The 16,299-nt window shown below is 44.4% G+C and overlaps 1 long non-coding RNA gene across 1 annotated transcript in view; it reads left to right on the top strand.

The window, feature by feature from the left end:
• The first annotated feature begins 588 nt into the window (after nucleotides 1-588).
• LOC141276165 (uncharacterized) overlaps nucleotides 589-16,299 on the top strand; it is a 50,730-nt gene continuing 35,019 nt past the window's right edge. The window contains exon 1 of the long non-coding RNA XR_012325268.1: nucleotides 589-713. This is a non-coding gene — a long non-coding RNA (uncharacterized lncRNA). The remainder of the gene's footprint in view (nucleotides 714-16,299) is intronic.

Genomic DNA, 16,299 nt, shown 5'->3' with positions numbered 1-16,299 from the left:
CAAGGTCCCCCACCTTCCCACTCTAGGCCCCACACCTGGTCTCTTTGCCATAGAGAATGCGTTTGACCTCCTGCAGGTCTGCGGGTGGTAGATGCTTCTCCAAGCACCGCTCCAGCGACTCAAATCCAGCCCCGGCCATGGCTGAAGTCCGAACGTTTCTTTAGACGCAAACTGCCTGACGGCCTTTGCCCCCAGGAAGAGGAGCAGGCGGACAAGGCTGCGGCAGACAGCCAGGACCGCGCACGCGCCATCCCCTCTACTCCAGCGCCCTCGGCACCCGAGAGCTCACGTGGGGACACGCCCCCTACTCACACATCAGCAGCGCGCCTCCAATCAGCGCCCCAGGACGTCGCGGGTGGCACCGCCCCTTGCCCTTCCCGCCTCCTTCGGCACGCGCCGGCCACGCCCCGTCCACAAGGGACGCAGGAGTCTCGCGCGTCAGCGCTGTGGCTCCCGCTGGCCTGACTGCCTGACTGACCGTCCGCCAGCCGCCCTCAGAGGCTCTCGCTCAGGTGCCCGGGCCGCGTGCTTGTCTCTCGCTCTCCTCACCTCAGGTTCCCGCCCCGAGGGTCGGGACGGAGGACGCAGAGAGGCGGCGAGAGTGGCCAGGATGCGGCCTGCAGGACTGCGGCGGGCCTGAGGTGAACGGACCGTTGCGGGGCCTTCCCGTCAAGCCCTCAGGCTCCAGCGCAGCGCCCGGGACGCAGACGGAGGTACAGGGCGAGCTGAGCCCCGGGCCGGAGGCCTCACTACTGCCTTCCGGGGCCAGGTTTCTAGAGTTGAGGGGCCGGGCCGCGTGCCCCCACCCAGGGACCCTCACGCCGTCATGGGGCTGATACCACCAAGCGCGGGGCGGTCCGCGCGGGGCGGGCGGGCGAGTGGCTAGGTGTCCTCATGGCCCCCTGGGGGGGGTTGGGGCCGCCGCCCAGAGGCCACGGTGGGCCCCCCCAGAACCCGAGGAGCCCCCAGGCCTGGCCCACCCGGCCCGACGGGGCAGGCGCTGGCAGGGACAACCTGGTCAGCCACCTGCAGGCCTTGATACCCCAGGCGCGGGGCTTCTGTTGCTTCTCTGTGGACCGGAATCCCGCTGCCGAGCGGGGTTGTTTAAACATCAGATAAGATGAACACACAGGGAGCTCAGAGTAGGTGCTGTGGGGCCCAAGGCTTTAGAGACGTTACAGAAGCCTCTCACGCACAGGTTTGGGTCATTGATTTAATGCATGTTCACGGGCAGTTTCCAGTATCTGATGGAGCCGCATTTCAAGAATGCAGACTTTGAAGGCTTGCTGTGTCTGAGGCTCCAAGATAAGGGCATTGCACAGAGCAGCAAGACCTAGTACCTTTCCTCTGTGATTTAAGGTAGGGACAAACTTTGTAATTACTGCAGATTTAAATAATTCGGTGTGGAAACGGTATACTAGGTGCCGTGGAGCTCAGAGGAAGGGGTGATTTCTGGCTTAGAAGGGGAAATCGTTTAAGGCCTCAAAGGAGAGGATTCATTGCCGACTCAAAATGCCTCAGAGGGAATTTGAACCCCCCTTCTTCCGCCCTGCTCTTGTCTTCTGTATGGTATTTCCTAGTTTAGTTAATGGCCTTGTTGCCCACTCATTTGCTAAGCCTTTGGGAGTCATCCCCAACTCCTCCATGTTCTTTTTTTCCCCAATGCAATCAACTTCTGCTAAATTTATCTCCTGACTTTTGCTAAAATCCTTCCTTCTCCCACCTCATGCCTGCAGTATGTCATCTTTTGCTTGAATTGCTGCCAGTCTTCTAACTTTACTCCTTACCTCTGATGTCTATCCTTAGTTGTCCCTCTAAAACTAACATCTTTTTTTTTTTTTTTTTTTTGCGGTACGCGGGCCTCTCACTGTTGTGGCCTCTCCCATTGCAGAGCACAGGCTCTGGACGTGCAGGCTCAGCGGCCATGGCTCACGGGCCCAGCCACTCCGCGGCATGTGGTATCTTCCCGGACCGGGGCTCGAACCCATGTCCCCTGCATTGGCAGGCGGATTCTTAACCATTGCGCCACCAGGGAAGGCCGAGGTGTTACTTTTAAATTCACAATGTATGTTAATTTTAATCCTTAGGGAAGGTACTTAAGGTGCTGTGGACTCCGCTCATCAACATTTGGAAGATTTGAACGATTTTATGATCGTTGTTTGTGAGCAGTCCTTGCAAGGGCCATGACATGGAGACCCCATCTTCCTCTTTTCTCCTATGAACCAGAGGGACTGCCTATGACCTCATTTAGCCTTACAGCACACAAAAGCTTTTGCCTCTTTTTGTCCCATTTGATCCTCGCAGTAATACTGTGAACTATGGGGCAGGAGTTCTTGGTATTTGTCAGATTTCCAAGTTAAACATGATACTTACTGGAAATGAAAATACAGGCGCCAATATTTCACTTATAGTCAAGGGCGAAAAGATCTTAAGTGACCCGATTTCTAGGAAACTTTCTAAAGGTCCAGTGTCTGGGTTAACTTGTCCCTATATGGTGTTCCTTAGCTCAGAAGTCATAGTTCTTCTTTCTTTGCTAGAGTGTATTTTATTGTTAATATTATTATCCTTGTGTAGACTTTAAGTGGCTCACATGAAAGAGTTTCGGAATAACACACTCAAGCTGCCTGAAAATGGATTTTGTAGCAGGACAGGGCCAGCCCAACCAAAATGGTGACATGGAATTTCACTGTCTCCTTTTGAGCAGTCTGAACTTTTGTCCCTTGTTTTTGCTTTGAGTCCCTTGCTTCTCCCCTCATCACTAATCCTGCCCATCCCTGCAAGGCCTTCTTTACTCCCAGTGAACTTTCATAGCCCATCTCTTTTTGGTTTTTTTTTGGCTGTGTGGCAATGTGGGATCTTAGTTCCCCGACCAGAGATTGAACTCGCGTGCCCCTGCATTGGAAGCGCGGAGTCTTAACCACTGGACTGCCAGGGAAGTCCCTCATAATCCATCTTAATGTTAGCTGAGCAACAATAAAATGCAGTGATCACCTCCATTTTAGTGGGGGAGATCCTACAGAAGGAACCTCTGATGATGAAAGTGTCAGACATGAGAAAAAGCCCTGAGAGAAATATTTAAGTCAGGAGACCCCACCCCTCAGAAAACATTCAATGGCCTCATTTTTTCTGGAATATGACCTATCTGATACATCGTATACATTCCTATTGCTACTTATACATCTGTGTACAGGCTCTCACCATTTAAATTACTTCAACCAACATGATCAGTCTTCCTGCCTCCCAACTTCAAATTCCTCCTCAGCCTTGGTTCCCAGGGTGATCTGTTCTTCAGTGGCACTTCATTAGTTTAGGCCGAAGTCCTAGAGGGCATGGCATCAGGCCCTCTGATTTGGCCTCATCTCATGCTATAACTCTTCCCTGCCCATACTTTGGGCTCCAGCACTGTCAGACTGTTTCTAGTTGCACAAACCCTCCATACCTTTTCATGCCTGTGTCTTTGCTTGGCTTCTTCACCTAGTAAATTCTCACCCAAACCTTAAGATTCATCAGGTGTCTCCTCTTCAATAAATCCTTTCCTGGCTCCTCAGGCTTGCTTGAGTTCCCACCTCTGTGTTTCCATAATATCGAATCTGTTAAGTTTCTTGAGGATAGAAGTATGACATGTCTTTGGACAAATGATTGTTGAAGCAAATTGAACACCACATCAATATTATAAATGTTTATATAGTCATTTACCGGGTCCTTTTGTAGCTGTATATTTAGCCTGCTTTTTTTTTTAATTAATTATTTTGGCTGTGCCAGGTCTTGATGTGGCATGTGGGACCTTTTAGTTGCGGCATGTGAACTCTTTAGTTGCGGCATGCATGCAGGATCTAGTTCCCCGACCTGGGATCGAACCCACGCCCCCTGCATTGGGAGCATGGAGTCTTACCCACTGGACCACCATGGAAGTCCCTTAGCCTGCTTTTTAAAAAGACCACCCTTAGCTGTGGCACATTCATAATCCTTTCCTTTCAGTAAGACTCTCAGCTGTCTTTAAACCCTGGTCATCTAGGACACAAGTAGTCCAAGTCCTTGAGTGGTTCCAATACCAGTATTGCTGTTGGGGGAAAGAAGTCCATCCTTAGGGGCTACTTCATATAGCATAGCTCTGTTTACTCGGAAGTTGCCAGTTCAGTATGTCATGATTCATCCCTCTCTGATTATCTCCTAGCCCATAGTCACTTGGATTAGGAGTTTGGCAGGATCTTTAGCCATCACATTCTTGAGTTGTAGATAACATACATCAGACCTCATTTTCAGAAATGTCCTAGCTATAGGTAACAGAGAGCTGCCTACATGTATTTTGAGAAACAATATAGTATAACAAAGAACATTGAATTGGGTATATATAAATAAGTTCTAATCCTGGTTTTGGTATTAGGTAACTGCAGCTTTAGATAAATTACTTGATATCTCTTCCTAATCTATAAAGTTAAAGGTATTGGACTAATTCTCATAAATTTTATGATTTTATGATTGCTAGAGTTTGCATCTCTTAAGTGTTGTAACAACTTTTTATCTTTTCACTGAGACCTCTTTTTATCTGTATGGCAAGGGCAAGTAGAGCACATGTGGCTAACAGCTAATGGAGAACTCCTTGGATATTAGTGCCTTAAGGCCAGGACTGGGCCACCCTTGTGTTATCGAGTGCCATGGGAATTGCACTGGACTAGAAATCCAAGGACTTGGGGTTCACTCCTGGTTCTATGCCAGGACAAGTCATGACCTTTCTGGGTCTGTTTCTCCATCTATAAATGAGGATAATACCCACTCTACTTTCTTTGAACTAATCCAATAAGCTAAGTGGAAATATCTTTGAAAATCTTTATTGCTACAAGGTATTTTTAATCAGGGAAAAGGTATTTAGATATAATATTCCCATGGAAAATCATAAATATACCATCCTTAATGTACTGGATGCTTATCTTTGAGGTATTTTTTCCAGTGGTGGTAATGCCTTTGCATTGAATCATTTATACTCTTTCCGCCAGTTCTTCTGGTAATAAATAGCATACATTTGAAAGACGAGTAATTTTAAAGAAGGCTGCATTCTGAGGGAAGCCATGAAATAAATCAAAGCTGACTAGCCTAAGCTGAAATCTAGTCCATGACCCATCACTAGTTTGTCTAATCATTTGGGCTAGCAAACTAAGTAAGCACAGGCTGGTGTATCATTAGGAATGCAAAATCCCAGGTTGAGTTTTTGGGACCCAGATTTCATGAAGTTTCAATGTGGTAAATGAATCTTCTTAAATGAACCTTCCTCTCTACTTCCTGCTCTCCCTAAAACAATTGTATACATATGCAGTGGGATTAGTAGCAATACGTGTGGCATTTAGGGGTATTTGGCGGATTATAAGCTCAGTGTGAGTCAGCAGTGTGTTGTAGCTGCAAAAAAGATGATATAGTCTTAGGTTGCATTATGAGAGGTATAGTGTCCAGAACACATCTGTAATCTGTCTTGCTCTGGGCTAGATACGAGGCATGTAGATCATCTTGAATACATCCAGAAAAGAAAGAGATGATGTTGGTGAGAACATCTAACAGCAACAAATTGTTGAAGGCACTAGCAAAACAAAGCAGACAAACTCAGGAAGGATATTGTCACTTTATTCAGATATCTGAAGGGGGCCATGTATAAGAGGTTTATATTTGTTCCATATGGCCCTAAGGAGAGGAGCTGGAGTCAATGGATAGAAACTCAGGGAGGCATATTTCAGCCCCAGTTATTTCCAGCAGGTGATTCAAAGGTGAAATTGGCTGCCTCTGCAGACAGTGAGTTCTCAGTCGTTCTGAGTATTCAAGTATGGTCCTGATGACCACTTGGTGGGAGTGTTGTAGAAGAAAGTCAGTCATCAGATGGGTAGTTGAACCAGATAGTCCATGATTTGTATGTATTGCTTTAACATGAACCAAAAAAAACTTAGGGATATTAAATCCAAAGAGCCACAAACAGACCATAGACCAATACAAGATAGTTTGGTATCTGAAGAAGTGAAAGTCAAGAAGAGTGCTCTTACTGAAGAACCAGGTGATGGGAAGATTGTAGTAGTAGTAGTAGTAGTAGTAGTAGTAGTAGTAGTAGTACTAGTAGTACTAGTAGTATTTGTTGTAGTGTATTTGTTTGGTTTGGTTGGTTTTAATGGAAAAGGACCAATTTTTTAAAAATTCATTTATTTTTGGCTGCATTGGGTCTTCGCTGCCGTGTGTGGGCTTTCTCTAGTTGTGGTGAGCAGGGGCTACTCTTCATTGTGGTGTGCAGGCTTCTCATTGTGGTGGCTTCTCTTGTTGCGGAGCACGGGCTCTAGGTGCGCGGGCTTTAGTAGTTGTGGCTTGCAGGCTCTAGAGTGCAGGCTCAGTAGTTGTGGCGCATGGGCTTAGTTGCTCTGTGGCATGTGGGATCTTCCCGGACCAGGGCTTGAACCCATGTCCCCTGCATTGGCAGGCAGATTCTTAACCACTGTGCCACCAGGGAAGTCCAAGGACCACTTTTATTGCTAGTAGTATGGACCTAGATTCTGGGACCTAATAGTGACAGGAGTTTTGGTCCCAGAATCAGAGGATGAAACAACTATCTTGTGGTAGGAAAGAGTAATTTCAACTTGGAAGTGGTTGTATCTGGGGATCAGTTAGGGGAGAAACACTGTAGTGGAATTAAGAGACTAGGCAGGTACAGCCCAGGGGTGAAACAAGTGTTTAGAAAGAATTAGATATTTGTTAAGCCAGACCAAACAGATTTGTGGTACTCTACCATCTATAGGTAACTGGTGTCTCAAAATCCTTAGCACTGAAGCCAAGCAGAATTTGTGCTCTGAGAGACTGTACTGTGTGTTAATTATCCATTGTGGAGGGTGTGCAGTATCGTAGTAAGGTGCCAGGTTCTCTGCCCCACCAACAATCTTACCACTAGCAAGTCCTGTCCTTAGTCCCAGAATCTGAGTTCCACTTCAGATTTCAACTTTGCTGCTAGCCCTGCCTGAATAATTAATGCCCCAAATCAAATAACTAGTCTGCCATGTTTGCGGCATTAAACCTGTTTGCACTATAGTTTAGTAACTGAATCTGGGTTTTGTTTCCTTAAATCCAGGTCTCTCTCTGGCATCCCAGTGCACTGCCCCTTTTAAACTTAGCACTGCCAAAGACTTGCATCTGGACTTTGAGTCTCATTCTGCTCACTGGGCCCTGCTAGCTGTTGCCAGATTCCAACACAGACTACTTCCTGCCACTGCCAAATCCCAGGACCCCAGAGACTCACCTTTGGGTCTCTGTGGGTGCTGCAGGTATAGGCTTCCATTCTCAAAGAATGAGGTACCCCCTTCATCATCAGGAGCCTTTCCTACAGTCCCAAATTTCTCCCTGATCAAGGGAGTTGGTCTGACCATGCCATCTACATGTGGGAGCCAAACTGATCCTGGCCTGTGCTCAGATCAGTCCACAGGAGGCTGTCTTCTATAATCAACCTCTGCACTCAATAGCCAGCAAGAGCTTTCTGAACGTGGTACCATGCATCCTCCTGGACCTCTAGGCGGTGCTTCCATGCTCCCCAGCCCCATCTCTGTTTACTTAACTTGGTACTTTTCCTGTCTAGACTCTGAAGAGTTAGTTTTAGCAGTCCATGGCAAGCTGCACAGCTTGTTTCACAAGGCTCGTATAGCCATTTAACATTTATTCTCTTCATTGGTTAGTTTTATAAACGTGTATTGAGTGAGCCAGACACTGTACCAGGCACTGGGGTCAAACATGAATAAGTCATATGGTGCTCGTTCTCATAATCATAATAATGGCTCCTATTTCTTGAGCACCTGCTGTGTGCAAGACACTGCTAGGCCTCTAAGTGACAGAATTCATAGGGGATGGGAGGTGTGTTGTGAGGGGGTAGGAGGAAAAGCTGGGTAGTTTGTATTACAGACATAAGACTCCAGGGACAGCACATGGTTAGTGCTTAATAAACAGTAGCTGTGTTTACAGTGTTAGGTGATAACATTACCAAAAGTGCCACACAGATCCAGAGGTGGGAGAACAAGCATCTGAGCCAGAAGGATGTGTGGAGGACACAGGAAGGTCAATCCAAGAAGGAGGAAAAGCAAGATTGCAAGCAGAAAAAGGTGACCGTTGCAGAGTAGCCAGTCTGTCTGGGGCACCAGAGTAGATAAATGGTCGCACTGTACCAGTGTACAGGAAGATAGCTCGAGTTCTAGAGACATGTGCTAAAGAAAGATTCTAGCCATGAAACCTTTTACTGTATTCACAGGAGAAAATGATTGCATGAAGTTGTAAAAACCGGAAGGGTAAGACAAGCCTGAAAATTATCTAATTAAAGGAAGGAAGATTGCAGACTGCTTAGTCACCTGAAGAGAGAGAGTAGACCTTACAAAATGAGAGGAGATGATTACATCACTTAAGTGAACATTGATCAACGTGTTTGGCAGGACAAGTGGAAATGTTTTTCTCTTAAATAATTCAAGCCTGCAGGCTTCCAACCCAGCTTAAGATAGTATAATCATCTGTTATATATAAATGTGGATGGTGTTCCAGTGGTGAAGGAGTAGAATTTAAAGGAGGAATAAGTAAAACTTTCTGTATTCAACAGAGGGTGCTTGAATAAAGCCCTGATGGCAAATACACGAGAACCTTCAGTTGAACACATTATCTGAGGAGAAGAAATTACTATTTGCTTGTTGACGTGGATTGTAACATACGTAAACCACATGATATAATCAGGGGAGTCAGGCCTGATGATTTAAAGACATTTCTATTTCTAATGTTCTGTGTTTCTATAAGGTAGACTTAATTCAATATCTATGACAAGTTTTCATGGCTGGTTGTTCATATTTTCCTAAATTAGTAGATACAGAAAGTGGTTGGGAAAAAAATTAAAGGAGTATTAAAATCATGGCCATATGAGATAAGATTATATAGTAATGATACTGTTTAATAATGCTCCCATACATTGAGTTATTTTATCAAAAGCAACGTGATACAGTGGTAAAATCATAAGTTTTAAATTTTCCAACTCTGCTATGTATTTTATAACCCTGAGCAAGTTGCTTAACTTTTCTGGACCTTCTTTTATTCTTCTTTAACATAAGATGATAATACTTGCTTCTGTGGCTTCTTCAAGGATTAAATGAAAAGTGGGTCTGTGAAATAATTAGCAGTATGATGCCCCACTCTTGGTAGGGGCATCCCTTCCCTGCAGTGATGTAGCTAGTTCTCAGAATATTTGGAAAGCCTCTCTGGAAGTTGCCTACAGTCTGTGGCACAGCTTCTGGAACAGCTTTACTGCTGCTAAGTGTTTGTTTTTGTTTTTGTTTTTTTGAGGGTAGATTTTATTTTTGAAAAAACAAGAGCTAAATTATTGAGTGATGAGGTTGGAGGTGTTAACAGAGTGTGATGGTAAAGTTTGGATTGTAGATTGACCCTGAAAGCAGCTCCAACAGAGAAGTTCCAGAGAAGTGTTGAGCAAAAACAGCATTTTTGGAATCAGTTTTGGACAGATAAGTTCTTGTGTGTTTAAACTTCAGCTTTGTTATGTTATAATCACACTTCATTTCTGTGGAAAGGATGAGGCAAGACAGAATTGTTAATAGAGACTAGCAGAATGTGAGGAGAAAATAAAACCACAGGAAATACGTAGAGTTCAACCTAATGGCACAGAGTTCATTAAAATGTTTTAAAATTCTTTCGTTATGTACAACTCAAGCCTGGGTGCTAACAATGTAAAAAATCTAATTTCTAAATCTGACTATATTAAGGCCTATTACATTCTCCCAGAGCTGAATGGTCCTACTTTGTCTTCAACTCAGTATACCTTCAAATGAATTTATCTTTCTCTTACTAATGTCCTTCTCTCAGTTTCCCAGACTTAAAAATGTGTCTGATTCTCTTTTTCTTACATTAAACCTTTTCTGCTTTAGAATGGTTTGCATTCTGCCTCTTTTCCAGTCTTACTGCATCCACCATCATCACCTCACTTGCTGGATCTTGCCTGAATCACTGTATTAGCTAGGAAGCTAATTTCTCCAATTTCAGTGTTTTTGTCTCCTGTAGAGCCTTTTACTTTTAACCTAATACTTTTAGATTAATTTTCCTAAAATAACTCTCCCATCTTGTGTATATATTTGTTACATTACCTAACACATTGACGTATAAGTAATTGTTAATGAGGTAATCATTTGTGCCCCTGTCTCTGTTTGGACTTGAGATCTTTGAAAGCAGGAGTTATTTTCTTTATCTTTGCCTGTAGCGCTTAGGGGCTTACACACAGCTGTGTGGCCCCAAGCAAATTATTTATGGCTCTGTGTCTCATTTTCCTCATCTGCAAAATGGGGATAATAGTGTCTGTCAAAGGATTGCTGCATTAAAAGAGTGTGTTTGCGTGTATATCAAAAGTAGCTTTTGTATTATTATAGTTTTTGTATATGACAGTTTTTTTTATTGTTAGGGCACTCAAAAAAGTTACTGCTTTCTTACTCTGGGCAAACTCCTTTTTCCTTGACCTTTGAGGGCCTCTTTTTTTTTTTTTTAATTTTATTTATTTTTGGCCGCATTGGGTTTTTGTTGCTGTGCACGGGCTTTCTCTATTTGCGTTGAGCGGGGACTACTCTTCATTGCGGTGTGCAGGCTTCTTTCTCATTGCGGTGGCTTCTCTTGTTGTAGAGCACAGGCTCCAGGGCGTGGGCTTCCGTAGTTGTGACACACGGGCTCAGTAGTTGTGGGGCACAGGCTTAGTTGCTCTGCGGCACGTGGGATCTTCCCGGACCAGGGTTTGAACACATGTCCCTTGCATTGGCAGGCGGATTCTTAACCACTGTGCCACGAGGGAAGTCCCAAGGGTCTCTGTTTTCTGACCCACCTATTCTCTCCAGGTTAGTCTCATTGGTCCCCAGCATAATTTCCCACTCCCATTAGGCCCATCCTTTCAGATCCTCGGGAAGCCTCTTCTCTGTGAGGTCTTCACCAGAAGTTCCACCTTATACTGACCTGTCTCTCTTCTGAGCTCCTCTGGTATTCAGAGTTTGTATCTCAGTTTAGGTACTTAATAGTTTCTTGTGTTTGTTTTGTCTCTCTAAAAAGAGTATAAGCTCCTAGAGGACAGGGACCACATCATATTTCTTTCATATTCTCTACATGCCATGATTCTGGGTTTATATTCATATAATAAGCTTTCTTGATGCATATTTAATGTACTCTACTAGGCAATGGGATACAGTAATTAATAAGAGGTGCCTTCATTCTAATGGGGAGCTAGAGATATAAATATTCAGGATTTCACCTGGTCACGGCTATGGAAGGTTTTAGAGAAGATGATTAATATGCTCAGATCTATTAATTAGATAAATCACGGATCTGTGCAGAGGGTGAGCAGGGTGAGTAACTGGAAGTAACTGCAGTATAAGCTGAGACATGACAAAGTCCTGATCTAAGTAAGGCACTGGAAGTGGAGAGGGTGAATTCAGGAGATACTGTGGAAATAAAAATCAAAGAGATTTGTGACCACTCAAACACAGAGTATGGCGTGTGGAAGATAGGGATGTTCAAGATGAGTCAGGCTTCTTTCTTGAGCATTGGCTTAGTGGTGAAGCCATTTAGGAAACAGGAACCGTAAGTGAAAAAGCAAATTTGGAGATTAAGGTGCTCATGAAACCTGCAAAGAGAGATTCCTGTGAACAGTTGGGAACTCAGGTCTGGGGCCTAAGGATTGGAATTTGAACTAGAGAGAGCAGGAGTTGGAAATCTAAGCAAATAGTGATTGTTGAATCCATGGGAAGAGATCACCCAGAGACAGGATGCAGAAAGATGAGAGGTAGAAAATGGTGAGACAGAAAGTTCAGAGGACTTGGAGGAGATGCAGAAATGAGCAGGTCACCCGAGGTCAGAGTGCTGGGCAGCAGTTAATGCTGCAGTGGCGTCAGTTCACAAGTGTGTATTGAATTCAGAGTTTGGGAAAGTATTGAAATGGGCTAAGCTGGTCCCTAGTAGGGTTCAGTATATAGTGGCCAAAATGAATTGAATAGGGGGAAGGAAGGGCCGACAGTGAGGATAAACTGTGAATATGGTTGGAATGACAGGAAGGAGAAAGAACAGTTCATTGTTTGAGGATGAGTTAGGGCTTTTTGAAAAATGAAGGTCTTTGAACATTTTTTTTGTGAAAAGGGAAGGAACCGGAGGAGAGGAAGAAGGCAGTGTCAGTTGTGTGCTAGGTGGTCTGTTAACCCCTTTACATATTCTCTCGTTCCATTCTCATAATCACCGTGAAGTGGGGTCTCCTATCCACTTGACATATGGGGTCAGCTCAGTCAACAAACTTGACCAGAGAGATGAAGATTTGTTTGACTGCAAAGACCAAACTCTTTCTACCACATGTTGCTCTTTCTAGGCTCTTACCCACCTGTTTATGATCTGTTGGTCCGGATAAAGAAGGGAGTTGGAAGGAATGGGGCCACGGTCATCGTGTTGAGACTGCCTGGGGTGCAGTGTGGACACCCTCTCCATGACAGGAGGCAGGATGTGAGGAAGAACCTGTGCAGAGCGGGAACTGAAGATGGACACACGGGAGCTGAGGGGACATAACGAGCCTTAGTGGTCATCTCTTAAGAGGGAGGGGCAGGGAAGGATAGTGAGGAGATCAAAAGCACTTACTGGATGATTGACAGTTAGAAATCATAGCTGAATAGCAGTGTTTAAAATGCTTTGGTAAAAGAAGGGAAACTTGGCTAAAAGATTTCAAAGATTAAAAAAAAATCCTGTCTGGGCTTCCCTGGTGGCGCCTGCCGATGAGGGGGGCGCGGGTTCGTGTCCTGGTCCCGGAGGATCCCATGTGCCGTGGGGCGGCTGGGCCCATGAGCCGTGGCCGCTGGGCCTGCGCGTCTGGAGCCAGTGCTCCACAACGGGAGGGGCTGCAGCGGTGAGAGGACCAATTACTGCAAAAAAAAAAAAAAAAAAATCCTGTCTGAAACTGCTTTCACTTTCTTGGGATTTAAAAAAAAGGAGAAGGCAAAAAGGAGCCAAGTTAAAGAAAAAAAAAAAAGTCCCTAAAAAAGGGTAGGAAGAATTGAGGGATCAATAATTTATAGAAAAAGTCTGTGAAAGTATTTTTATGCTTATATATAGTTCCAATCCCTAAAAAATAAGGAATAAGATAGCAAAGAACTCCACATCCTTAAGGTGAATCAGAGAACCCGAGGCCTTCTGTACAGCAGAGAGAGCATTGAACCCTGGAGTAGAGAGACCAGCCTTGAATCCTGGCTCTGTCACTAGGCAATTCCCATCCTTCTCACTAGGTCTGTTTTCTCAGCTGCAGAATTTGGGAGTTGTTCTGTGATATCTAAAGTGCTTTTGAGTTCGGAATATCTGTACTGGTGTTGGATACAGTATGACATAGTGGTTAGGAACACAGACTCTGGAGTCAGAGTTTAATGTACAGTATTGTAATTGTAGATTGTAGATGCTGTTATTCTGATACCCTTTTTGCCGCCACTGAGAGCACACTACTCTGCACCTACATCTTGCAAGGAACAGAAGGTAAATGGAATTAACCAGTTGGAGTTTGCCAGGTTCCCCTTTGGGAAAGGAATGAAAGGAATCTTCAAGGATTTGAGTAGTCAGGACCTCTGGGTTATGATTCAGCTGCAGTCAACTGTCAAATTTTCCCACAGCTCAGTGGAAAGTCACTGAAGGCTCCATGAAAGCAGTGCCACCCCTCCTTCAGTGCTTCTCTTCTAGGACGCACCGCCAACCCTGGAGGTCTGAGTCTGTTGGTATCCCAGCAGGGAGAGGATCTAAGCAGGTCTGGTAGACTCACCATCCAAAGTACTCATGTCTGCCATTGCTTCTGCTTTATCAACAATGCTGAAAGACTCAAGCCTGTGAGAGTTTGTTATCAACCCAACTGTGGGGCATCAAAGAAGAAAAGTTTGGGGTCCAGATTATTTTCCTAGGCAGGAACAGTGATGTAGTAACTGTCAGGTTATTTTGGAATTCAAAATCTCATGTCTCCATCATCCATGCTATTCCCTGCCTCTCTCTGTGGGTAAAGTTAAGATTATGGATGCTACCTCATAAGATAACATACGTTAGTGATAGTCACAAAGATTTTCACGTTTTCTCAAATTACCCCAACAGAAGCTTCCTCTCTATGTAACTGGCCATAGTTCCACAAAAGTGGAAGCATCTACACATCTGCTTATAGTTCTGACATCTTTTGAAATCTTCTCAGATCACTTTCCCAAATTTGAGTTCAGTGTTCCTTTTATGAATTGAATGTTTCTCAAGCTTCGTGCTTTTACCCGTGCAGAGGAAACTTTAGTTAGCCCTAGCATGATGTTCATCATGATATTCAAGTAACAGTTGGTGATCTGGGCCAAAGCTCCTTTTATTTCTTATGGTTCTCTTTTCAAGAGCAGACAGGGTAGGTCCAAATCTAGCCTGGATTTTCCTTTGCATTGAGGTCTACTCAGTATAAGAATAGAATTCGAAACCTAGGTCTCTTGTCGAAGTGTGAACTCCCTTTATGGCTAACCTCAAACTTGACACTGGGTGCCATTCATCAACATTGTTATGACATTGTTTATCAGAACATACTTCTTGATAGCATTTTAGTGGTTCTGGCACCTCCAACCTGAAAATTTCTGCCTTTGGCCTCACTACTTCTCTGTATACTTCTTTGTCTTTAGGTAGATCATTGGGGTGCCTGCCCTTTGCAGAATAATCTACTCCATGGTGCTTGAAATGCCATATAATTTACAACATTTTTTAGGTAAAGAAATTGAGGCCCAGAAAAGGTAATTGATTTGCCCAGGTTCATATAAGCACTCATCAACAGAGGTCAAGCCCAGAATGCTGACTTCTCTAAATCCTGCTCCATACTGACTGTGTTAAACAAGCAAGCATCTTCTTTTAAAGGAGAGGTTAGGATGGGTGGAGGGGATAAGACCCTCCATGAAGAAAGGACAGGGCTGAAGGAGGTTAGAACCCAGGCAGGGGTAGGGCACTGTGTAGGCAGAAGGCCCAGGGAAGCTGTGGGTGCCTGGCTGTAGGGGGAGCAGAGGTGCCACTGGTTGAGAAAAGGGCACAGAGAGTTAGGAGACCACCACCACACACTTGGCCTGCTTGAAAAATCTCACCCAGCCAAACAGATACAACAGCCTGTCCAGTTCTTATTATTTCTACAGCTGTGATTTAGCTGCTGCTTATCTTTCCTCTAGGAGATTCCTTGGAATGAAACCAATGGGAGATTAGGGTTTGGGAGAGTCTCATCAGAGCAGATGGGCCAGCAGCAGCCAGAAAGCTTGTTGCCTTTGGCTGAGAGCACCATCCTGGATCTGAACGTCTTGTGAGTAAACCCCAGCAGACCCAGCCTTAGGCCCGAGTGAAATTGTACTGCTTCTCCTTGAAGAAGGACCTTGTGTACTCCCACATCTTCCCTCCCCTCTTGCTGATGTTGAAAATCACGTTCTCAGAGAACTCTTCAACCTAAAATCATGGTGCCGTTAGCAGCCCCCAGGCGGATGGCTTCTTAGTGCTTTAGGTCCCTGGGTATATTTGGAAGTAATACTGCAGGGAAGGTCAGGAGACCTGGGTTCTGATTCTTACCCAGCCACTAATTTTCCTTGGGACCTTAGGCATATTGTTCCTCCCTAGGGCACAGTTTCCTCACCTGTAAGGTTGTTTATAATAATATTAGCTCAATTTATGAAATGCTCACTATTTTCTACCAGACATAACCTCATTGAATTCTTTCAATAGTCCTATGAGATAGGTACTGTTATTGTCCCATTTTACAGATAAGGAAACTGAGGCTTGGAATTCTCATACCCTGCCATCCTATTTCAATTGCCAGTCCCCACCCCTGACCAACACTCCTTTCTCTGCTTTATTTTAGCCATAGCATTTATTACCACCTGAAATATTACATATTTTACTTTTTTGTTTGCCCTCTCCCCCTACAAGACTGTAAGCTCCATTAGGGAATGGATTTTGTCTTGTCGTCGTTGTTGTTGTCATCTATTTGCTGTGTTCCCAGGGCCTAGAATAGTGCCTGGCACACAACAGGCATTCCAATATTGGTTGAATGAAAAAAATGAATGAATGAATTCTTGATAGGAGTATATATTGGTAGACGCTAGAGAAATCGATTTAGAAATGTTAATATTTAACATGCATTAACCTTTTGAACCTATAATACCAGAACTAGGAATTTATTCTGTTGATGATATATTCATGCCTGTGTTTAAAGCCATAAGTGCAAGGATGTTTCCTGCAATACTGTTTGCCATAGAAAAAGGCTAGAAACAA

The sequence above is a fragment of the Tursiops truncatus genome, chromosome 13 (genome assembly GCF_011762595.2).
Source record: "Tursiops truncatus isolate mTurTru1 chromosome 13, mTurTru1.mat.Y, whole genome shotgun sequence".
Classification (NCBI taxonomy): domain Eukaryota; kingdom Metazoa; phylum Chordata; class Mammalia; order Artiodactyla; family Delphinidae; genus Tursiops; species Tursiops truncatus.
Note: the sequence above shows the minus strand (reverse complement) of the source record. Positions and strands in the feature narration are given on the sequence as shown.